The following is a 25,427-nucleotide window of genomic DNA, read 5'->3' as shown; positions in this document are numbered from 1 at the left end:
GCTACATGGACGTTCTGAATCGTTAAGAAAAAAATGTTGTAAAACCAACAGAAAGCACAGACTGCTATAACTAGTCCTAGTTATATAAAGATTTTAAGTATAATGATAAACTACTGCAAGGAATCGGTCCACCTGAGCAAACAGGATCGTAATGTTGACACTCAATAACGACACTGATATGTGCAGTTCCTGGACGGATAGCCCTCCTGCCCATCAAACAGACTGAGTGACTGTTCGTGTCATTTAGTGTTGTCTGACCATTGACCAAGTACAACTATTTTTTTAGGGCGCAAATTAAGTTAGGTAAATCTTTTTGCCCAAAACTGAAGGGGCAACACTCCTCCCTCCCCCCGTGATGCCAGGCCTGTCCCCATCCTATTCCATAATGTCATTATATATAATACCATACAACAGTACGATCCTTACTAACTGCATGCGTTAAAATTGCACATCAGCACATAGCAGGGGGCACATAGCCGTGATGTATTATCAATGTTAAATTTCAACCATAATATCGACAACATTAATAAACGCATACGTTGAGAAAATATCGAACCCAGCATATTTTCCGGTTATATACCACAATGCATTGCTAGTATTCGTTGGTCACCATTTTGGACACGTTTTTCAAACGTAGAAGTATATCCGCAAATATCTCAGCAATCCTCTTTTGACGAGTAAGTATGAACAATAATAATACTATCTGAATACACACAGATCTTTCTTAATATTATTTTGATTAAAATAGTACGTGAATAAGCAAAAAATGGCACATAAAAATAGTGTGAATGGGGAAGATGGCACAAAATCGTTTTGCCATTTCTCTATTCTTATTCTATGTTGTACTTTCAAACTTTAGGTACTCTTTAATTAGGACAGACTTTATTGCTCAACTGCTATGATGCAAGCCAAATTTTATACATTTATTTCAGCTTTGAGCTTTCAGCTTTGACCAACCTTGAACTCACCGGCCGTGGTTAACGCGTGTTGGATTTTAACGGGCTCTGTGTGTTCGATGTACATAAGCCACTGAATGCTGGGTGTAGAAAATCGTTTTTGCTGGTGGTGGTAATTGTCATGGGGTAGCAACGCTATCGTCTCTTCCTGTAAAAACATAAGTCTGAACATGGCCATGCAGACACTAGCGATGGTCACAAACTGAAAGGGGTCGATGCACACAACGCAGGCGGCCCCTGACTCAGTCACGCGTGTCTGTCTGGTCATATTCATGACCTCGTCCCAAAACCTGACACAGCCTTCTCTTAGAATTGCCACATCCAACTGGCAGTAACGTTTCAACTCTCTCTGTAAGTTAAACACACTTCCCTTGCATTCTTCATACCAAACCAAAAACTCGGCTTTCTCCCTCGGCAGCATGTAGTTAACGCCGTAAAGTTCTGGCGGCGGCATCGGGCTGACATAATTTTGGTTTTCTGAAGTGTTCATCAAGTGTGGAAAATGACCCTTACCCCCGGGGAACCCCATGGCGGCCGACAGTTTGCTTAATTTCATAGGTAGAAAGTTTAAAGAATCGATAAATCTGATGTTCAGAGCTTTTACGGTCATACACATTATCTTACCACCCTGATTAATTAGTTCAACGTCCATCTTTTCATCTTACAACTGTCTGATTACTAGGTAATTGTCATATCCCTTGCCATTGTGCGATATGAATGTATGGTTTTTGAAACGTCTATCGATAAATTTACACACAAAATCCTTTAGACAAGTTTCACCATAAAATTCCCAGCTTCGTTTATTGTTAATATGAAGGGCATGGATGTAATTTGGTATGTGTGTCCCCGTTTCTTGCATGCATTCAAAGTAAAAAAAAATGTACTTGTTTGAAATTTTGGGGTTGTCCAAAGGCAGTATGTAGCACAAATGTGTGTCAGGGGTGTCGATCACGTTGTTACAATGCGAGCACAGTTTCTCTTTACATTTGTGACTAGAGAGGTTATAAACCTCACATTTCTCACAAAAGACCCTGCGCTCACACTTACTAACACCCGTCGCTGCATTCCGAAAGTGTCTCGCCAAACATTGAGAGCTACGACAAAAGACCTTACAGGCCGGGCAATTCTGAATTTCTGCATCAATTTCGCAACACTGGGGATCTAAACAGGTTTTACAAGCTTTAACACAGGCGTGTGCGTTCTTGTGGCTATACGCCGCATGGTAGTTAGTGCAAAAATATGCCGCCCCCACAAAAGCTTTAATATTTAAAACCCCATAAAAATGCTCTTCATGCAGTAGAACAAAAAGTATTTTAGAATTAGGTGGTGTGGGCCCCGTTGTAAAATATTTTCAATCACCCTGGTCGTGGTACAAAATTTTAATGACCACCTTTAAATGTTTTTCAAAAGCGGTAATGTCTGACAAACTCATTTTCTGATTCTCTGAAAAACCCAACTCTTTGTGCATTCGTTTAGCGCCCTGTAACATTTCCCCATTGGTACAACCTTCATTCAACAAACCGTACACACTCCTGGTGAAACACAGATTACCGCCCGTGTAATGTAAGTCGATAAGGTGCGCTTTTTTCTGAGCAATTACCCAGAACGGATTTAAATCTTCGACGGGCACCCCCCTGCATATTCCTAACTATCGTCACCACTAATCGGAGGCTGTCATCGGTGAGAATTTCTGTGTGGCTCTGTAAGAGGTCTGAGATGTGGCTTAAAAAATCAGCAGCATTTAATTCTCCGGGTTGTCTCCTGCGTGAGAACAAGGGTTTGTTAAAACCACCCGCAGTCAAACGCAGCTGTACAAAATCATTCGCCCCGATGTTTGGAGAAAGTTCATCCAATATTCTCTGGACTGCACCATGCACATGTTTAGTCATTTATCCCGGTGGGTCTTCGCCAGTGCACCATGAAATAGCATTATCAGGTAACGAAATCCAGAGGTTAGATCAGCATCTTCTTTAGAAAAAACGTCTAAGAGTCTAGCGGCGTAAACCTGGATCGGTTTTGGAAACACTGAATGTACACTTGCTAAAGCGGCTCTTAGATTCTCTAAACCCCGCTTTTTATCCACCTCATTAGTGCCCACCTTTGATACTAACTGTGCAATATACCGCACTGAGTCTCCCACATCACCAAACACCAAGTCTTTAGGCGTGTTATTATTTCTCTCCGAAGGCTTGACACGTTTGGTTTTGGTCAGTGTCTTAACAGCCGTCTCCGATGCAGTCACCACCTTAGGGTCCGACGTTTCCACCACACTTTTTTCACCGCTCGTCGATACAGCTGCTGTGTGAAAAACGCCACATATGTGGCACATCCTTACACAAAGAGCTGCGGGTGAATGGAACAAGTTACCCGGACATGTTGTTACACCGGTTTCCTTTAAGACTGTGGTGGTGCTACTGGTATGGCGGCATGGTTAACGGCATACAGACCCCTGGCACAGACCACTTGTGTCAGGGGTCTGTATGCCGTTCCCAAAATCCACCTGCTGGATTTTGGCAACTTCAGGACGAGTGGGAATTTTCTCCTATCTGTCAATTCTGTTTTGTTTTGGAGACTCTTGGCTGCCTATGTTGAACAGTGCAGCGTGAAGGAAACATTTTCCAAAACTGTGTCAACTCAAAAGTTGTAAGAAAACCTCTCCAGCTGCTTTAACTCTCTTCATTTTTGTCATTTAATGTGACACTCGATGTATAACTGGAGCCTCACATATGCAAATGGTGAGGCTCCAGATTGACACCCAGTTCGACACCACTTTACAGTATATGACAAAAGCATGGCAGACTGTGCCGGACCGGCAGATAACTTCTGCTTATTTTTACCATATTAAACATTGGAAATCCAACCACTTGCATTTGTGACACTTGATTTTGGCTCCACCTAAGACACTCTTAAATCTTCAAACACTTTTCTCTTCTCCCGCAACACTCTTGTCTGTCGGCACTATGTGGCTGCGTTGCATGACAACCCATCTCACCACGGAAAGGAACCTAACAGCTTTGGTAAGAGAGGAGAAAAGGACCTGGCCTGTACGGGGCTCAAACCCGTGACCTTGGCGTTATTAGCACCACGCTCTAACCAGCTGAGCTAACCGGCCTCACGACATCAATCCTCTCTGTGCTGCAAAAAATCGATCTCAGGGAATTTCTTTTGCCCTCCTTTGAATAGAAAGCCGTGTAATTCAGTGTATGGGCTTTCTCGTGCAGTTTCATGGTTCTTGTAACCCAAATCCTACACTGGCCTGAAGTGCCCCCCCATTTCACAGCATTTTTCAGCTGATTTAAAATGTACCTAAAGGAGAAGCATTATTGAAGACCATCAATTACCAAGAGCTTTTGTCAAAGGTTTTGGTGGTCATTTTTAATGACCACAGAGCGCTGTGACCTCGGTTTTACATCTCATCCAAAAGACAGCGCCCTTTTACAACACAGCATCTCCGTCACTATACTGGGGCATTAGGACCCGCACAGACCTCAGGGTGAGTGCCCCCCCGCCGACACCATTAACACCGCTTCCAGCTGGAAGCTTTGTTTTTCCCTGTAGCTCACCCTCATTCGGGTACTGACCTGGCTCGCACCTACTTAGCTTCAGTGGGTTTGCAGTTGCGAGTTGCAAGGGGATGCAAGTGATGGAGCTGCTCGCTGCAAAAGCCACTGCATTGACCGGGAATCGAACCCGAGCCTCCCACGTGGCAGGCATGAAGTCTACCACTGAACCACCAATGCTCAGTGCCTGAGCCTTCAAAAAAGACGGTTTTTTGGTGCTCTGTGCAAAACGCGTCGACATCTGCTTCCAGCTGCAAAATGTCATTCGCGGACGCTGAAGAACTTATTTCCAAGGCAGCGGGTTTAAGCGATTGGGCGTTTTAAAACCACCAGGAACAGCAAGGAGGCGCGCTTCTTTGCTTGCGCCGGAACACACCGACTGGAGGCGGACAACGTAGTCGGCAGGATTCGAACCTGCGCGGGGAGACCCCAATGGATTTCTAGTCCATCGCCTTAACCACTCGGCCACGACTACAGCAAGCCCCACCGCCGCTGCGTTCTTGCTACAATCTTACCTGGATCGCGAGCCGCCGGCGGAAGCCTATTTCAAAGTCGTTCTCCGTTTCAAAAAAACATTTCCAAAATACAAGCCTTGCAGACAGACACGCCTCAGAGGACTTAAGGGTGGCTTCATGTCGGAATGATAAAGTCTCCCCGTCCGGACATGAAAATGCCACTTTGTTACACACAAAAAAAGAATCAACAACAGAGAAATGCCCGCAAGCATTTGAAAAGCCGCACCACTCCGCACTTGAAATAGCTCTTACATTAGTGGTAGACGCAGGAATCGCCTTTTTATTTACGCTCTTACCAACGCGATGGAAAGCAAAACAAAGCAAAGCAGAGCAAAACAAAACGAACAAACGAAAACCCTCACGTCCCGAACTTGCATATAATGCCGTTACGTGCCCAAGCGGTATTGTACGTCATCCTAGCACTGCACCCCGAGGCGTACGGTATATGGGAACGAGCACACGCCACGAATCGTCTCGAATCGCTCCCTACAGCTGTAAGGCGCCTTAAAGCATGCACCCCCAATATTCTTCTTTGCGCATCTGTGAAAGGTAAACTCTTGAGCAAACTCTGAACCAGCTCTAAGGAAACTAATCCGATTAGACGTTACTTTGACTCATCCTTTAAGGGACCCTTGTTAATTGGAGAAATCAATGATTTCGAATGAATTCTGTATGCGTTAAAAGACAGCTATACACAGAAAACATGCAGGACACTGCTCATGATGTTTCCCGAGCCGAAACACAGTGCGTTTTTCCAAGCCATTTGACAAAGCCCGCCCACTGAAAACTGCAGCAGATCGTGTAAAGGCGTTCAACTTTGTAACTACTGCACGCACAGGAAGCAGAATAAATTCCTCTTTTCAAACTGTCAAAGGTTTGCTGCAGGACATCGCACAATCTCTTTTGAATGGGGACAAACGATTTCTTATGGGGCGCAGTAAGTACAGACGTTTATAAAGCTCCACTCATGCCGACGATGCAGCATGAAGAAGTGCAACCTAACGTTTGACAGACAAAAGCCGGGCGCCGCCACGAGCAATATGAAATCAAACTGACAGCACACGGCGTTTCGCGCTGACTCAAAAGTGATCTCGACAGACGATGTTCTCTGCATAAAGCTGAAAGAGCTAAAGAGCGTTTCTGTTGAGACGTAACCCAGTGGGCAAAAGACGTATAATATACGTCTAATAAACGCATATCTTAGACGTCTAAATGTGGTCTACAATTCGTCTAGAATGAAATTCTAATATACGTCTAAAGTTAAACGTCAATTATACGTCTATATTTAGACGTTCATTATACATAAATGGTTGGAGTTCTATTATACGGATAAATTTAGAGGACTATTATACATATATGGTTGGAGTTCCGGATAACTTTAGAGGTCTATTATACGTATATGGTTAGAGGTCTATTATACGTATAACTTTAGAGGTCTATTATACGTATATGGTTAGAGGTCTATTATACGGATAACATTAGAGGTCTATTATACGTATATGGGTAGAGGTCTATTATACATCAAAGATAGATTTTATAGGTGTAGAAACAAGTAAAACAAGCCAATGATTAGGTTTAGAAATGTATTCTGAAAATACACATTCACACCTGAAACATATGTATTTCAAATTATACATTGTATACAATCAATCAACAATCAACATATGGGCAATAATCATAAAAACACAACTAGTCTTAAACTTCAGCTACAAATTCTGGTAACATGGCAATATACAGTATAGTAATGACAAACACAAAACTAATTACATTAACACACTAACTCAAAACCACATTTTGATTCAAATATACATTTTAAAATGTACAACTTCTATATTTCCAAGAAAAAAAAATATTACAATGGAAGTTAAGACGATTTTTGTCCACTGTTTGCAAACCCTGTCTAATTGTCCTAACAGTTAGAACCAAAAACCTATTATTTTCAGAGTCCAGATCTCCTGGCCCCCTGCCTTGCATATGCATTCTTCAAGTAACACATTGCGTGCTCCTTTATTTCTTTTTCTGTTGATGTAGGGTGGGACTTCAGCACCGCAGCTAGGAGAAAATTATATAATATTACTTCCCAAATAAATGATGATTAATATCTTCTTTAGTATAATCTAAAAAATGAACGGTTTACTAAGCTCAAAGCTGAAATAAATGTATAAAATTTGGCTTGCATCATAGCAGTTGAGCAATAAAGTCTGTCCTAATTAAAGAGTACCCAAAGTTTGAAAGTACAACATAGAATAAGAATAAGAGAAACGGCAAAACGATTTTGTGTCATCTTCCCCATTCACACTATTTTATGTGCCATTTTTTTGCTTATTCACATACTATTTTAATCAAAATAATATTAAGAAAGATCTGTATGTATTCAGATAGTATTATTATTGTTCATACTTACTCGTCAAAAGAGGATATCTGAGATATTTGCGGATATACTTCTACGTTTGAAAAACGTGTCCAAAATGGTGACCAACGAATACTAGCAATGCATTGTGGTATATAACCGGAAAATATGCTGGGTTCGTATAATCAACGTCGAATTGCAACCGTAAAATCGACGACATGAATAAACGCATATATAACGTCGAAAACACATCTAACACAGTGCCTGAGGCTTTTTACTGTATGTATCGTGTGTGCCGCAACTAGGAGTATACGGCACTCTGCACAGTGTACGAAGTAAATTATTTTCGCAGTAATTAATTTATTATATTTACTATATTTATTATACACGTGTAAATTAATTGCTGCGAAAATAATTTACTTCGTACACTGTGCAGAGTGCCGTATACTCCTAGTTGCGGCACACACGATACATACAGTAAAAAGCCTCAGGCACTGTGTTAGATGTGTTTTCGACGTTATATATGCGTTTGTTAATGTCGTCAATTTTACGGTTGCAATTCGACGTTGAGGCGACGTATATATACGTATAGCCGTACGTTCGCCGTAAATATACGTATATTCGACGAATCAATGCCCACTGGGAACAAGCTCGCTTCTTTCTACCATGATGTCACCATGACCAAATCTGTCTTTAAACACCTTGCTCAGTCTCTAACGAGACTGTCAAAAATTGCTTTCGCCGATTGTATTGGCAATAATCACGCCTCGGCTAACCCTCACAGGCTACGATACTGCCACTGCGCAAAGCTGACGGTTGCCAGGCAACCGCGGGGATCCTATGGAAATCGTTATCAATCGTCTCATGGCATGTCGTTGCTGTAACGCTTCATATTTGTCGTCTTCTTCTAGCTTGAGGTTTTGAAGAATTTCATGACAGACAAGGGCTCCGTTGGGAACAAAGAAACCCGTTGATTCTTTTCAGCAGCAGAAATACAACCCTTTAAATACAAGATGACAGAACAATGACGAAGGGCATGCCGGGAGGAACTCATGCACTACAGAGGAAAGGGGGCGGGCACGTACAGTTCACATTCAAGCCACAAGTACTCTTCTCGGATGTTGCACAAACAAATCCTAACGTCTTGAAAGCATTGCGGGATGTTTGTGTCCCACTTCCCGTGGCTGCAGGATGACTGACACGAACGGACAAACACAATCTGTGGCGTTTAGCGTGACATAGTCTTGCAGGCATCGTGCTGTCTCACTGCAATACTATACCGCTGGAGGAAACAGTCCATCTGGCCATGAAACTCATTTGAACGTCTAGCTACAGCAACTAACAATATCATGATTTATTCAGGATGTGTGGAATCAGCACGTCCCGGAGACAGCTTCCGAAATCGTGAGCATTCTCTGGTGGTAGGGGCGTTCAAGATGGCGCTCAGGTGGGAGGTAAAGTTTAGTGGTTGAGGATTTTTTTTGAGTTTTTCATGACCTAAATGTTAATTTTTGCTTTTTTTGACTACAGAAAAATAAGGACTTAACACTACTTGTTTAAACTTCAGTTATAATTGAAAGAAAAAAAAACGATTTTTTTTAGGTTTAAGAATTTCGATATGAGTAACACTGGGAAAAGAAAAGAGAGTGCTGGGTCTTCGAAGGAGAAGTCTAAGAAACCTCAATCGTATATGTATAGCACTACAAGAAAATTGATGGCAACTAAAGGGAAAAGTGAAGCAGCTGGAGGGGACGTGGAAAGAGTGCTGGAGATGCGCTCGTACGCGAGCGCTCGCAGCCCAAGTGAGACTCAGCTGCCAGAGGAAGAGCCGGAGTCCCTGCCCAGCACACCTGTGAAAACCCCGGCAGCCAAGAGAGGAAGGGGCGACCTGACGCTGGAGGAGCTCCAGACCAACATCTTCAACATGATGGCACAGAGCATGGGTGAGCTGAAGGAAGTGATTTGATCTAATACAGTCGCAATCGAAAGTCTTAAAAAGTCCATGGACTGTGTGTTTAAAGAGGTTGAAGACTTAAAGTAGGCTGGGCAAACGATTTTTAAATTTTAAAAAAAATAAATAAATAATGAGATATAATGATGTTTTCCTGCTTAACTTAGACATTGCACGACTTTAAAACATATAAAAACAGGTTTCGAGAGTTAAAAACCACTTTTTATGCGCGAAAAATGGGTGATTTTTCTTCCTCGTGATCAGCTCAGAATCTTTGTGTACGCTGTAAGGTTTTTACTTCTTAATTAAACGTTTAAAATACACGAATTTCATAAAGACAACACACGTTTCGAAGAGAAAAAATCCCATTCTTTTCTCTTCCTGATGTGTGAAACTGATCAGCAGGTCTTTTTTTCCCAATCAGAGGCTCTGAAAATAGCGTACCGCCCACTGCCCTCCGTCAGAGAGGGGCGCGGCACCGAGAGAGGGAGGAGGCGCGGAGCGCAGCAGTACAGAACGAACGTTCTACTGCCTGGAGCGCTTACGGCAGCGATCGCGTCTGCATTTATAACTTAGTTTTTAAAATTAATCAAGCAATATGAACCATCTCTTTTTACTTTTAAGTCACTTAATTATCATTAAACACAGCTTTCTCACCACCTAGACTACTTTTTGATACCATCCTTAGACAAAGCAGAAACGTCTTGTTCTGTCTAATGACATTACAAGTGGAAAGATTACAGATTTTAATCGTCTTTAATTTTGTTACGTTATACATTTTAGAAACGTTTCATCCATACAAACACCACAAAACTATTCTCGATTGTATTTCTGAATGGTATGTTACACTTAGTTCACTGTTTTAAATACATCTAATTAAGAAAGTTAGGTGTTAGCATAAACTATTAGCAATCAATATTAAATTTAGCACTGTAATAATTTGTTGCACTTTCCCCCGCATCTTGTAAAAATATATTTTCATTGTTCAAATATACATTAAATCTGACTATCATATAATAAGTTAAATACAAAACTAAAGAAAAAATAGGGTTAAATATAATTCAAAATATTTTGCTAACAATGTTAACTATTTATAAATAATAAATTGTATTAACTAAAGAGTAGGATGGCACAGTTGTTAGTATGCTTTTTGTTTTGTTTCTTTTTCATAAATACAACAGTAGTACCTGATGTCTCAGTGGCTTTCAAAATTAAATTTTGCATGCAAACCTGTGAACTAGAAAGATAACTAAGATATCCATCCATTTATAATGGTGGCAAAGTGGTTAGCATTGCTATCTTGGAGCACTGGGGTCCCAGGTCCCATCCTGTGTGTGTGGGGTTTGCATGTTCTCTCTGGGTTACATGGTTTTTCTCCATATGTGTGATATGACTCCCTCTTGCACTCCAAAACATACTGGTAAGTTAATTGGTTTATGGGAAAACTGGCCCTGGTGTGTGTGTGTTTGTGTCTGTCTGTCCTGTGATGGACTGGCGCTATGTCCAGGGTGTATTCTGCCTTGTGTCTGTTGCTTACTGGGATAGGCTCCAAATCCTCTGTACTGGATAAAGAGATTAGAAATGGATGGAAGTAAAGGCACTGTGTGGATTGAACTATACACAGTGTTAGAAACCCACTATGAAATGGCAGCATCTCACTGAGAATAAAATATTTTATAGTGCTGGCTTAAGTAAACAGCCTTTCCAACTCTCTTGCACATCAGTATCCATACCTAGTTATTTAAACAAATTGCCTCTAATTATAAACATCTTAATATGCTGGCTCTGTGGATCCGCATCAGCGATGTTTGCCCATTCCTTCAATTCATGTCCATCCAACACACAGTTCAATGCTAGCAACTACACAAAATCTAAAATACAATCCTCATTTCAGTATCTATGTAAACATACAGTCTGTTAACTTCATCATCTTCATCAAAAGTATGCCTAACCCCATTAGGAAGTGTTCTTGTTATCAGTGTATTCCTCAGCTATCCCAAAATTATCTTCTTACCAACATCTCTAGTTTTTTATCCTGCAATAACTCAGCCAACACTTAAATCTCGAAAAGCTGCTTGTGTTCATTTCTTTAAATCACAAATATCATGTGTAAATACTGTCCATATAATAATCTGCATTGTGGAATAATAGTTTATTTTAAAGGGAACTAGAGAAACTAAGAACTAGAGAAATCAAGAAAGGCTTTTTTTTCTAGAATTAATAAATGCACATCCTGTTCACTGGGGAAATTAAATCCACACTGAGCAATCTTCAATATGTTCAGAATATGACAGCGAGAATCCTATCAGGGATGCATTACACCTGTTTTCAAGTCCTTGCATTGGTTACCTATCAGGTTTTGAGTCAACTTCAAAATCCTCATCCTCATTCAGTACCTACAGTATATGGCTTATTATCTGTCTACTCCCCACCTTTGTCCGTCTGACTCTGGTCTTCTAGCTGTCCTCAAGAACATCTACATTCTGTGGGTGACAGGGTCTTCTCTAGCTGCACCCCAGAGCTCTCAATTTGTATTCCCAGTGATATCAGTCACGTACCCTGAGTGCATTTAAATCTAACCTCAGAACCTTTCTTTTCAGAAGACTTAGTGTCTGTATCTGCTTCATTTTCTAATTTTGGTAGCACCTCTAACTGCTTGTCTTTCTTATATGTATTTACTTTGTAATCTGTGGTCCTTTTATCTGTTTTTATATCTACTGTATTGCTTTGAGATGCCACTTTTAAAGGTGATATATAAAATAAAGTTTTTTATTATTGTTATAGAGAAACATGATCAGTTTTCCCTGGTCCAGATACTGTAAAAAGATCTAAAGCATACTAGTTTGTCACTCTTCTCATTCCCTTTGCTAAATAACTTTTCATATTAATCTGATCAATCTAACTGCCTGTTTTCTGTGCTTTCTCTATCCTGCTAGATTTGCAATTATTCTGAACATTTTCTTCTTGAAATAACTCATTTCTAAATACCTTTTTTCACTGTTAACATCTTGCAGCAAAGCTGCGACAAAATATACACTTAGCACAGTTCATCCTGCTACCAACATTGAATAACAAAATCTTAGGATTTCTATATTTATGTCTTTATTTAGTGGTTTCATTAGTGACAAAGGCTAAACTTTCTTGGAAAAATGTCTTTTATGTGTTGCAGAAAAAACTGACTTGCTTTAACAAAGTATGTTTACAAATCCTTTCACCTGGCAATCTACCTGAATGCCCAACTATCTGAGAAGCCCTCCATGAAACCATGGTTGCTATTAATTCATTTAGGGCTTATTGACAGAATTGCTGTTTTTTATGCATGCTAATTTTCTGATTCCTCACTCTGTTTCATGTTTATAGATAAGACTTTATTGATCGTGAAGGGAAATTGATGTACATGATGAACATGTTTGCATGTTCTTTTGTAACATACACCTTTTTGTGATTTTTTTTGTATATCTAAGCAAGTGTTCCTGCATCCCTCTTCTGCACTTTAGTCATGGCTTTTTTTCTGTTTGCTTATTTCAAAGCAACACCTGCTCCATTTCTAAAACTTTTTACTCATGTGCATTTTTGTATTTTTTACACCTCTAGCACTTTAACATCCTGAATTTTCATTTGCCTTAATTTGTAGAATGAACTTGAGTTTTAGCCTAAAGAAGTTTTCATTATCTTTTGTTTCTTGTCCTACAACTGTTATTATTGATCACCGAATTATTGTTCTTGACATGACTTCATTCAGCCTTTCCTGAACGTCTATGACAGGCAGAGAGAGTGCTGTTTCTGGTGCGATCTTTTGGAGCTGACATTTCACTGTTTTAAACGAACAAGAAATTAGATTGCTCATAGATCACTTATCCTATATAAACACAGCGTAATTGCCCTCCGAAAATCCTCTTTTTCTTGTTCGTTTTAGAGACCTTGATCGAAACTGATTTTAGATGTCAGAAAGGATTTCTTTTCTCTGTATTTCCTACATTGCTTTGTCGAGATTTTAACTTTATATTTAGGCTCAGATTTCAACTATAAATCGTACACTAATTAATAGCAGTAAATACTGATGTTTTGCTCCCTCTTACCACAAAAATATATATGTTTTGTAGCTGGGATGAACTTTATTTCGTACGCGTAGCTACTGCGATTTGGACACGAAGCGGTTAAAGATGGCGGCAAATCAGGCACCCAGAGAGGGGGGGGGGGGGGCGTCGTCTCGCCTCCATAACTAAAATGCCAAATAGGAGTGGCTTAAGCGACATACACAGTCGTGTAACTGACAGTTTGAGGTAGCCTATCGTGTAAATTTCGCTTTGTTGCTGAGGTTAAGCTTTCGAAACTCTGCCCCAAAGTCATGTGACTGATTTTTCGCCCTGTTTCGTTGGTTAAACGCAATGATCACAAGCACCACCATGGTAACTGGGATGTGTAGTTTTTAATTCCGTTTGAATTATAACTGTACGTACTGTCTTCGTATTTGGCCAGGGCTTTAAAGAGAGGGCGCGCCAAAAATTTTCGGTGCCGTCGTCTCCGCTTTAAAGGTACCCCCGTCGCGGAAGAATTCGATCTCGGGACGTTTGCCCAGCGTACTTAAAGAGTGAAGTAAAAGTTCTTAAACAAGTAAATACCAAACAAGAAAAGCATATTAAAGAACTTGAATTGAAAGTGAACGATGTAGATAGATACCGTCGATGATGGAATTTAAAATTATTTGGAGTTAAAGAGGAACGTGATAAGGACCTTGTTGCAACAGTGAAGGGTATCTGTAAAAGGACCCTGCCGGACCAGGAGGACGTAATATCGGCCATTGACTTTGTTCACAGGCTCGGGAGAGCGAACATGTCTGGGCAAGTGCGCCCCAGATCGATTATAATACAGTTCACCAAGAGGACGGCGAGGGACATGCTGTGGCGAGCGGCGAGGGGGAATGAGTATTTGAATGGGAACAAACTGAGGTTTGCAGAGGACCTGTCTGCCGCGGACAGGAGTACCAGGAACCAGCTGTGGCCCCAGGTTGAAGCTGCCAGAAGAGAGGGGAGGAGAGCCTACTTTGTGGGAGCGAGGGCCTTTGTGGACGGGAAGGAGATTTGCTCCCAGTGACTGCTCAGTTAATGATTATGTTTGGTTATATTTGTTATACCAGTATATACTAGTGTTTCTTTAGTGTTAGTTTGGAATGGTGTAGTTAAGTGTTAAGGACTGTTATAGTTCTGGTTCTTTGAAAAACTCAATAGTTTAGACAGTCTTAGAGTTAGTTATTTGCTTTTGTGTATGTCTTTTTCATGAATGCCAGAGGTACTCGAAATGTTGTTAAAAGAAAAACTGTGTGCTGAGTTTTATTTTTTACAGGAAACGCATGCATGTTGAAACTAAAGTTTATAAATAATTGAGAAATATTAAAGCAAGGAAAATATGATACGTGTAAAATATACAATTTGATCACATAATTACTTAATTACCTCTGGTAGTTAAATGCTTTTTTCTGCTGCGTTTTTTTTCTCTTGTACATGACTCTGATCCTCTTGTTGTATTTGTATTTGTAAATTCTGTTTAATAAAAAAAAAATTAAAAAAAGCATTCTCTGGTGGTGTCCTGCAGGCTTCCTGTGGGTGTGCGTTGGTGGTATAGTGGTGAGCATAGCTGCCTTCCAAGCAGTTGACCCGGGTTCGATTCCCGGCCAACGCAGTGGCGAATGTTTTCAAATGCTGTCATGAGCCTTGGATTGTGACTAGCAAAGTGAAGCCTTTTGAAAGAGCTAAAGCACTGAAAAACGGAATTGAAGGAGAATCTTACAGGGGATTCTGAGCGGTGTCTGCAAACACGCAGTCCGATACAGGTGCTGAAAGCTTGAGCTACTCTCAATGTCATGCTGCTTTTCCCCGGAGTAAATCTGTTACATTGAAAGAATGCTTCTCGCAGGTTCAAAAAGGGACCCTTGTTAATTGGAGAAATCAATGATTTTGAATGAATTCTGTATGCGTTAAAAGACAGCTATACACAGAAAACATGCAGGACACAGCTCATGATGTTTCCCGAGCTGAAACACAGTGCGTTTTTTCAAGCTATCTGACAAAGCCCGCCCACTGAAAACTGTGGCAGATCGTGTAAAGACGTTCAACTTTGTAACTACTGCACGCACAGGAAGCAGAATAAATTCCTCTTTTCAAACTGTCAAAGGTTTGCTTTACGAACGCCGCAGGACATCGCACAATCTCTTTTGAACAGGGACAAACGATTTCTTATGGGGCGCAGTAAGTACTGTTACTGTCACTGCTCGATACCGACGTTGGCCTACTATACCATGTTCAGCCACTGCTAGAAAATGTACAGCTCTAGCACCGGAGCAAACAACAGGAGGGCCGACGTCGAACAGGCATACGTGTCAGTCATGGAGACCGATGAGAATGGGATTCGAACCCATGCCTGCAGAGCACAATGGATTAGCAGTCCATCACCTTAACCACTCAGCCACCTTGTCGACAAAACTGGGCTGTCCGGACATGGGTTGGCGCGCTCCAGATGATCTTTTTCTTTTTTTCCCCACGTACTCGAGGGTCATTTTCCTGTTCCACATGTGATTTCAACATTTTCCTTGGGAGATGTCAAGCCAGCAAGCCACTGCTGTGGTTCACTGGCCAGTGTGGAGTTCAGTGGCCCTGTTGTACACAGAAAGCACATTGAGCTCCTTGGACATCAAAAGTTCCAGATAAAAGCCATTTGTCATCCTTTCTCTTGGTGTTGATGTTGCTATTGTATGTAAAGGTGGCAACTTGCTCAGCGAGCAGGCGGAGCACACACCGAATGCAGATGTGTCTGAGTGGTGTGTCCAAGTGGCTGCAAAAGGACAGTGCTCCCGGGGCACCGTGGCTTAGTTGGTTAAAGCACCTGCCTAGTAAACAGGAGATCCTGGATTCAAATCCCAGCAGTGCCTTCTTTGTTCTGTCTTCTCAAACAGAACTGGTCCTTCCAGACAACCACCTACGGCTAGACTTGCAAATATTCATTTCCTGTCTTTAACGCGACTTGTTTTTCTTAAAATGGATGCAACTTGCAAAACATGAAATACAAACCTTGCTAATCAGCGCTAGCGGCTGGCAAAAAAAAAAGAAGTCAGCAATGTTTTTTTTCTTTAACCTTAACCCTGCTAATGGAGAAGAGTTAAATGACCGAGTCTATGCAGCTTAAACGGTGCGCAAGTCGGGTTCTTAGCTGAAAGGGTGGTAAATCACGCTCACCCCAGTCCTTAATCTTTTAAAGAGGATACAAAATTGAACCTAGTCGCCACATCACATACATCCTGTTCAATGATAAAAAGGTAACATCTATCCTCGCTCCAGAGTAAATCTCATGTTGAGGGCATCTTTTTTTTTCACTTTACCGTGAGTCGGGCTCGGCTGCACAGAGGAGAGAGCAGAGCAATGAGGTCACGGGGACAGGGGAGTCACACGCTGGCGGTTTGAATACGCGGAAGATCACTGAGGGATCCACAGTATGTGGACCCTCCGTGCGCCATCAGTCCGCACTCCGGACTCTGAATCCTGCCATCCGAGTTACGATCTCGGCGGAACCTGAGGCGCAGTTCCTTCTTAAAACGTAATCTGGTGAGCATTTCTAGAATCGCACTTGTATAGATACAACTATACAAGTACGATTAGTACGAAATCAGTAGGCAACTGCCCTCTTGATTTTGGATTTAATTTCTTTATTACAGGGGCGCTTTTATGAAGACAGAGTCATGTTCAGGTACTTTGCTTGATGGAGGAAGCTCATTTCGGACTCTGTGATCTGCTCACCTGGAAAGGTCTGCTGTACTACTACAAGAGAGAAGTAGAGTCTGGAAGAAGGGACAATTTTATGATGCTTTGGAAGATAATGTTTTTTTTTTCTTATACTGAAAATGAAAAGTAGTTGTTTCTATATGGACTCAGTCTTTGGAATTTGTATATTTATATATTTCAGTGAACCCTCAGCCATTCCTTCTGTATTGTAATTCAATTTCTCTTTTAAAATTCCTTCCCCACTTCTAGGACCTGCAGTTGCTGAACTCCACAATGGCTTCTATTGGAAAGTCTGTGACTGAGACCAAGTAAGTGTTCAATTTTTTATGAAACCATTATTTATTTTGGAGCAATGAGCAATTCTTATATAAATGCAATAAAATCATTATGCTCAAACTATGAGAGAGAATTTTAAGGATAATTTAATAAATCAGTCTTAGCTTGTTTCTATACACAGATGGTATTATTTATTTTCAAAGGAAACCCGCGAGGATTCCCCTGGTGTGCAAGATGTGCCTGAATACTTTTGATCAGCTTCCTGCTCATTTGAAGAGGGCGTTTATGAAGCACGCCACGGCAGAAGAGATCAGGATGGCCTCTCAACAGGCGAGGGAGGACATGATGAATCACCTGAAGAACGGGGTCATCGTGGATTACCACAGAATAGAGATCAAAGGACACTTTGTGGGCTTAAAATACAAAGAAAATCATGTTCTATGGTACAAGATAAATACAAAACTTAAGCTTTTATTTTAATTAGATTTGTTTATAAAGCATAAGCAATAATTTATTACATTAATATATGTGAAAATAACATTTTAGCATCATATTATTACATACAGGTCTCTAGCTTCAACACAGTGATATATATATATATATGCTCAGTGATTTATTGGTACATGCCCAGGTCAATAATCAGAATGAGGATTTATTTCCAGACGGGCTACAGGTAGTGTTGTGAAATACTTCAACACACTGGATCGCAGATTTAGACCCCCTGCACTCTTACTCCTTAAAAACCAAAGAAATGAAGATATGTAGCAATCACATTGTAACAGGGGTGACAGTGACTTAATGCTTATACTAGTGGACTTCTGGTACCTTTAGGGTAAGGTGTTCCCTGAAGGGCTCTCAAACCCTGCATTTCAGATGCCTAGCTGTATCGCTGATGTGTTGCACCTCAGAATCACTTTTAAACCTTACCTCTGGTATCTTTAATCCCTATTGCTCAACGCATGGTGAAAGTATTGCATAATTGTGTCTGAAAATGAGCAATGGGCACCTGAGAGACTCATTTGCCTGTTTCACAAATGATCACATTTGACTAGAGATTCTGTTTGGGATTCAGTTGTGCATTCCGACAGCAATCCCTTTCAAAAAACGATACATTCTGGATGAGGTCAAAGGTGCAGGAACACTGTATTTAGGATGTGTTTGCACTTATTCTGTGTCTCTAGCTTCAACACAGCGATATATGTATATGCTCACTGATTTTTTGGTACATGCCCAGGGCAATAATCATTATGAGGATTTATTTCCAGATGTGCTAGGGGTAGTGTTGTGAAATACTTCAACACACTGGATCGCAGGCTTAAACCCCCTGCACTCTTACTCCTTAAAAACTAACAAATGCAGATATCTAGCAATCATATTGTAGCAGACACTCATTTGCCTGTTTCACAAATGATCATATTTTACTAGAGATTATCTTTGGGATACGGATGTGCATTCTGACAGCAATCTCTTCCAAAAAATGATTTTACCTTATCGCGGCTTTGCCCTACTTGCCCCTTTGGACAATATCTCCATCTTGTGGTCGTTGTTGGTAATGTCTAGACAATACCTCCATCTTGTGGTCGTTGTTGGTAATGTCTTCTTATGCCATTTTTTTATTTCAATTCTCTATTAGTTGATTCTAGAATCTCTACAATGAAGTTGAAAACATCAGTTTTATAGCAGACAATATGACATTATTTATAGTCCAATTAGAAACTTATTACCCTGTTTTTAACATAATAACAAATTAAAATTGATTAAAACTAAGTTTGGAACACCAGGGAACATAACAAATGATTTTTAGGAAAACCATGAGGTTCTCTGTGCCCGATGCCTGCAAGGAGAGAAAGCTAGAATCCTTTGATTTTTTCAAAATTTGAAAATAAACATCATATAACAACAGCTTTCATTCCTAGGAGTAAAAAATAACCATTTCTGAAGACATAGTAGTTTCTAAAACACTACAATAAAGTTAAAAACATCAGTTTTATATTACATTATTTTTAGTGAAATCAGTCATTTATTACACTATTTTTAATATAATCTCTAAGTAAAAGTGATTAGAATTAAGTTTGGAACAACAAGGAACACAAAAAAAAAGATTTTAAGGAAAAAAATGATGTCTTCTGTGCCAGGTGCCTGCAAGGGGAGAAAGCTAGAATCCTACCCAGGCTCCTGGAGCTCTGTCCTGGCTAAAGGAGGGCGAATCCATCCCATTCAAAGCTCCATGAAAAAATGATATTTTTAAATCTGAAAAAAAACATTATAGAACAACATCTCTTGGTCCACAGAGTGCAAAAATCCAACTTTGAAGAAAATCCATTGACTGATCCCCGAATCCTGAAGTTTCTTCGCATGATATCGGGCTTGCAACCACTTTCTGGAAAATTATGAAAAATGCCAAAAATGAAATAAAAGTTATCAATTCTAGAGCCTAAGAGGAAAATAAGACAAATGTATATCTCCAAATAATTTTATGTGCTTCAGAAGAGCCCAGGAAAGTTTTTTGCATACATGAAACCACGCCCGTTTGCACGTAAGCAGACATGGTTGCACACACGACTGCATGAAAGCACGCGTGCATGCAAAATCATCCTGTTAAGCATTTGAAAAGCCGCACCACGGCGCACTTGAAATAGCTCTTACATTAGTGGTCGACGCAGGAATCGCCTTTTTATTTACGCTCTTACCAACGCGATGGAAAGCAAAACAAAGCAAAGCAGAGCAAAACAAAACGAACAATAAGATCTGTTAGGTTTACATGCATATTTTATGTATTAATAAATGTATCCTCGTGTATTAGTACCTGTGTGTGCGCGTTGTTTGAGTTATGTCACATGGTTGGATTCTAAAGCCATCAAAAGAATCAACTTTGTGATTTACTGCTACAATTAATAATTGTCTCAGTAAATGCCCAAACCCTACAGAACTGGTGCCTTCAGAGAGCCACTACATTTAATTTTGCTATGGCAACATTACATATTTGGCGTCCCTGAGCCGGTTTTCTTACATGTGAAAATAACATTTTAGCATCATATTATTACATACAGGTCTCTAGCTTCAACACAGTGATATATATATATACTCAGTGATTTATTGGTACATGCCCAGGTCAATAATCAGAATGAGGATTTATTTCCAGACGGGATACAGGTAGTGTTGTGAAATACTTCAACACACTGGATCGCAGATTTAGACCCCCTGCACTCTTACTCCTTATAAACCAAAGAAATGAAGATATGTAGCAATCACATTGCAACAGGGCTGACAGTGACTTAATGCTTATACTAGTGGACTTCTGGTACCTTTAGGGTACGGTGTTCCCTGAAGGGCTCTCAAACCCCGCATTTCAGATGCCTAGCTGTTTCGCTGATGTGTTGCACCTCAGAATCACTTTTAAACCTTACCTCTGGTATCTTTAATCCCTATTGCTCAACGCATGGTGAAAGTATTGCATAAATGTGTCTGAAAATGAGCAATGGGCACCTGAGAGACTCATTTGCCTGTTTCACAAATGATCATATTTGACTAGAGATTCTGTTTGGGATCCGGATGTGCATTCTGACAGCAATCTCCTTATCGCGGCTTTGCCCTTCTTGCCTCTTTGGACAATATCTCCATCTTGTGGTCGTTGTTGGTAATGTCTAGACAATATCTCCATCTTGTGGTCGTTGTTGGTAATGTCTAGACAACATCTCCATCTTGTGGTCGTTATTGGTAATGTCTTCTTATGCCCTTTTTTATTTTAATTCTCTATTAGTTGATTCTAGAATCTCTACAATGGAGATGAAAACATCAGTTTTATAGCAGACAATATGACATTATTTATAGTCCAATTAGAAACTTATTACCCTGTTTTTAACATAATAACAAATTAAAATTGATTAAAACTAAGTTTGGAACACCAGGGAACATAACAAATGATTTTTAGGAAAACCATGAGGTTCTCTGTGTCCAATGCCTGCAAGGGGAGAAAGCTAGAATCCTTTGATTTTGAGTTGAACAAGTTCAACTTTTGTCACGTCTGTCCACAGAACATTGTTCCAGGAGTTGCTGTGGAACATCCATGTGGTCTTTAGCAAACTTGAGAGGGGCAGTGGTGGTTTTTTTTGGGGGGAGAGCAGTGGTTTCCTCCGTGGTGACCTCGCATGATCACCACTCCTGTTCAGATTTCTTCTTATGGTGGACTCATGAGCACAGACGTAAGACAAAGTCAACCACCTGTTCGCTAGATCCCATACCCACTCAGCTAGTCAAAGATTCCCCCGAAGGACTGGCAGGACCTATAATTAGTATGATGAATGCATCGCTTGCGTCAGGCGTTGTACCTGATCAATTTAAGGTAGCGGTTGTTAGACCGCTCCTTAAGAAGTCAAATTTGGATCCACAAGTTCTTAACAACTACAGGCCTGTCTCAAAGGTCCCATTTCAATCTAAAAGTTTTGAGAGAATAGTTGTTGCCCAACGTCAATCGTATCTGGATTCAAATAATATACTTGAGAAATTTCAGTCTGGTTTCTGAAACAGCATTAACAAGAGCCTTAAATGATATTCTCTTAGCTACTGATGCGCGGAATGCAACAGTGCTAGGTTGCAACAGTGCTAGGAATGCAAACGTTAGGTTGCGCTTCTTCATGCTGCATGGTCGGCAAGAGTGGAGCTTTTTAAACGTCTGTACTTAGTGCGCCTCAAAAGAAATCGTTTGTCCCCGTTCAAAAGAGATTGTGCGATGTCCTGCAGCGTTCGCAAAGCAAACCTTTGACAGTTTGAAAAGAGGAATTTATTCTGCTTCCTGTGCGTGCAGTAGTTACAAAGTTGAAAGTCTTTGCACGATCTGCTGCAGTTTTCAGTGGGCGGGCTTTGTCAGATGGCTTGGAAAAACGCACTGTGTTTCGGCTCGGGAAACATCATGAGCAGTTTCCTGCATGTTTTCTGTGTATAGCTGTCTTTTAACGCATACAGAATTCATTCGAAATCATTGATTTCTCCAATTAACAAAGGTCACTTAAAGGATGAGTCAAAGTAACGTCTAATCGGATTAGTTTCCTTAGAGCTGGTTCAGAGTTTGCTCAAGAGTTTACCTTTCACAGATGCGCAAAGAAGAATGTTGGGGGTGCACGCTTCAAGGCGCCTTACAGCTGTAGGGAGTGATTCGAGACGATTCGTGGCGTGTGCTCGTTCCCATATACCGTACGCCCTGGGGTGCAGTGCTAGGATGATGTACAATACCGCTTGGGCACGTAACGGCTTTATATGCAAGTGCGGGACGTGAGGGTTTTCGTTTGTTCATTTTATTTTGCTCTGCTTTGCTTTGTTTTGCTTTCCATCGCGTCGGTAAGAGCGTAAATAAAAAGGCGATTCCTGCGTCTACCACTAATGTAAGAGCTATTTCAAGTGCGCCGTGGTGCGGCTTTTCAAATGCTTAACAGGATGATTTTGCATGCACGCGTGCTTTCATGCAGTCGTGTGTGCAACCATGTCTGCTTACGTGCAAACGGGCGTGGTTTCATGTATGCAAAAAACTTTCCTGGGCTCTTCTGAAGCACATAAAATTATTTGGAGATATACATTTGTCTTATTTTCCTCTTAGGCTCTAGAATTGATAACTTTTTTTTCATTTTTGGCATTTTTCATTTTCCAGAAAGTGGTTGCAAGCCCGATATCATGCGAAGAAACTTCAGGATTCGGGGATCAGTCAATGGATTTTCTTCAAAGTTGGATTTTTGCACTCTGTGGACCAAGAGATGTTGTTCTATAATGTTTTTTTTCAGATTTAAAAATATCATTTTTTCATGGAGCTTTGAAGGGGATGGATTCACCCTCCTTTACCCAGGACAGAGCTCCAGGAGCCTGGGTAGGATTCTAGCTTTCTCCCCTTGCAGGCACCTGGCACAGAAGACATCATTTTTTTCCTTAAAATCTTTTTTTTTTTTGTGTTCCTTGTTGTTCCAAACTTAATTTTAATCACTTTTAATTAGAGATTTTATTAAAAATAGTGCAATAAATGACTAATTTCACAAAAAATAATGTAATATAAAACGGATGTTTTCAACTTTATTGTAGTGTTTTAGAAACTACTATGTCTTCAAAAATGGTTATTTTTCACTCCTAGGAATGAAAGCTGTTGTTATATCATGTTTATTTTTTCAAATTTTAAATGATCATTTTTTCATGGAGCTTTGAAGGGGATGGATTCACCCTCCTTTAGCCAGGACAGAGCTCCAGGAGCCTGGGTAGGATTCTAGCTTTCTCCCCTTGCAGGACCTGGCACAGAAGACATCATTTTATTTCCTTAAAATCTTTTTTTTTTGTGTTCCTTGTTGCTCCAAACTTAATTCTATTCACTTTTAATTAGAGATTATATTAAAAATAGTGCAATAAATGACTAATTTCACTAAAAATACTAAAAGTAATATAAAACGGATGTTTTTAACTTTATTGTAGTGTTTTAGAAACTAATATGTCTTCAAAAATGGTTGTTTTTCACTCCTAGGAATGAAAGCTGTTGTTATATGATGTTTATTTTCAAATTTTGAAAAAGCAAAGGATTCTAGCTTTCTCCCCTTGCAGGCATTGGACACAGAGAACCTCATGGTTTTCCTAAAAATCATTTTTTATGTTCCCTGGTGTTCCAAACTTAGTTTTAATCAATTTTAATTTGTTATGTTACAAACAGGGTAATAAAGTCTTAATTGGACTATAACTAATGTCATATTGTCTGCTACAAAACTGATATTTTCAGCTCTATTGTAGAGATTCTAGAATCAACTAATAAAGAATTGAAATAAAAAAAGGGCATAAGAAGACATTACCAACAACGACCACATGATGGAGATATTGTCTAGACATTACCAACAATGACCACAAGATGGAGATATTGTCCAAAGAGGCAAGAGGGGCAAAGCTGCGATAAGGTAAAATCATTTTTTGAAAGAGATTGTTGTCAGAATGCACATCCGTATCCCAAACAGAATCTCTAGTAAAATATGATCATTTGTGAAACAGGCAAATGAGTGTCCGCTACAATATGATTGCTACATATCTGCATTTGTTGGTATTTAAGGAGTAAGAGTGCAGGTTTAAACCTGCGATCCAGTGTGTTGAAAAATTTCACAACACTACCTCTAGCACATATGGAAATAAATCCTCATAATGATTATTGCCCTGGGCATGTACCAAAAAATCAGTGAGCATATATACAGTGCCTTGCGAAAGTATTCGGCCCCCTTGAACTTTTCAACCTTTTGCCACATTTCAGGCTTCAAACATAAAGATATACATTTTTTATTTTATGTGAAGAATCACCAACAAGTGGGACACAATTGTGAAGTGGAACGAAATCTATTGGATTTTTGAAACTTTTTTAACTAATAAAAAAATGAAAAGTGGGGCGTGCAAAATTATTCGGCCCCCTTGCGTTAATACTTTGTAGAGCCACCTTTTGCTGCGATTACAGCTGCAAGTCGCTTGGGGTATGTCTCTATCAGTTTTGCACATCGAGAGACTGAAATCTTGCCCATTCTTCCTTGCAAAACAGCTCGAGCTCAGTGAGGTTGGATGGAGAGCGTTTGTGAACAGCAGTTTTCAGCTCTTTCCACAGATTCTCGATTGGATTCAGGTCTGGACTTTGACTTGGCCATTCAAACACCTGGATACGTTTATTTGTGAACCATTCCTTTGTAGATTTTGCTGTATGTTTGGGATCATTGTCTTGTTGGAAGATAAATCTCCGTCCCAGTTTCAGGTCTTTTGCAGACTCCAACAGGTTTTCATCCAGAATGGTCCTGTATTTGGCTGCATCCATCTTCCCCTCAATTTTAACCATCTTCCCTGTCCCTGCTGAAGAAAAGCAGGCCCAAACCATGATGCTGCCACCACCATGTTTGACAGTGGGGATGGTGTGTTGAGGGTGATGAGCTGTGTTGCTTTTACGCCAAACATATCGTTTTGCATTGTGGGCAAAAAGTTCGATTTTGGTTTCATCTGACCAGAGCACCTTCTTCCACATGTTTGGGGTGTCTCCCAGGTGGCTTGTGGCAAACTTTAG

The 25,427-nt window shown here is 40.3% G+C and overlaps 3 non-coding genes and 1 pseudogene across 3 annotated transcripts; 1 reads left to right on the top strand and 3 right to left on the bottom strand.

Annotated features, from left to right (window-relative positions):
* Positions 1–3,994: 3,994 nt before the first annotated feature.
* On the bottom strand, positions 3,995–4,068 carry trnai-aau (transfer RNA isoleucine (anticodon AAU)). Its single transcript has one exon. It is a non-coding gene; the product is annotated as a tRNA-Ile (tRNA).
* Positions 4,069–4,909: 841 nt separating this feature from the next.
* trnas-aga (transfer RNA serine (anticodon AGA)) lies at positions 4,910–4,991 on the bottom strand. The gene has a single exon. It is a non-coding gene; the product is annotated as a tRNA-Ser (tRNA).
* Positions 4,992–8,091: 3,100 nt separating this feature from the next.
* LOC138228291 (U4 spliceosomal RNA) lies at positions 8,092–8,192 on the bottom strand (annotated as a pseudogene).
* A 6,747-nt stretch (positions 8,193–14,939) lies between these two features.
* trnag-ucc (transfer RNA glycine (anticodon UCC)) lies at positions 14,940–15,011 on the top strand. The gene has a single exon. It is a non-coding gene; the product is annotated as a tRNA-Gly (tRNA).
* Positions 15,012–25,427: the final 10,416 nt, after the last annotated feature.

This window comes from Lepisosteus oculatus, unplaced genomic scaffold (assembly GCF_040954835.1).
Source record: "Lepisosteus oculatus isolate fLepOcu1 unplaced genomic scaffold, fLepOcu1.hap2 HAP2_SCAFFOLD_40, whole genome shotgun sequence".
Lineage (NCBI taxonomy): Eukaryota > Metazoa > Chordata > Actinopteri > Semionotiformes > Lepisosteidae > Lepisosteus > Lepisosteus oculatus.
The sequence above is the reverse complement of the archived record's forward strand: the minus strand, read 5'-3'. Positions and strand labels throughout refer to the sequence as shown.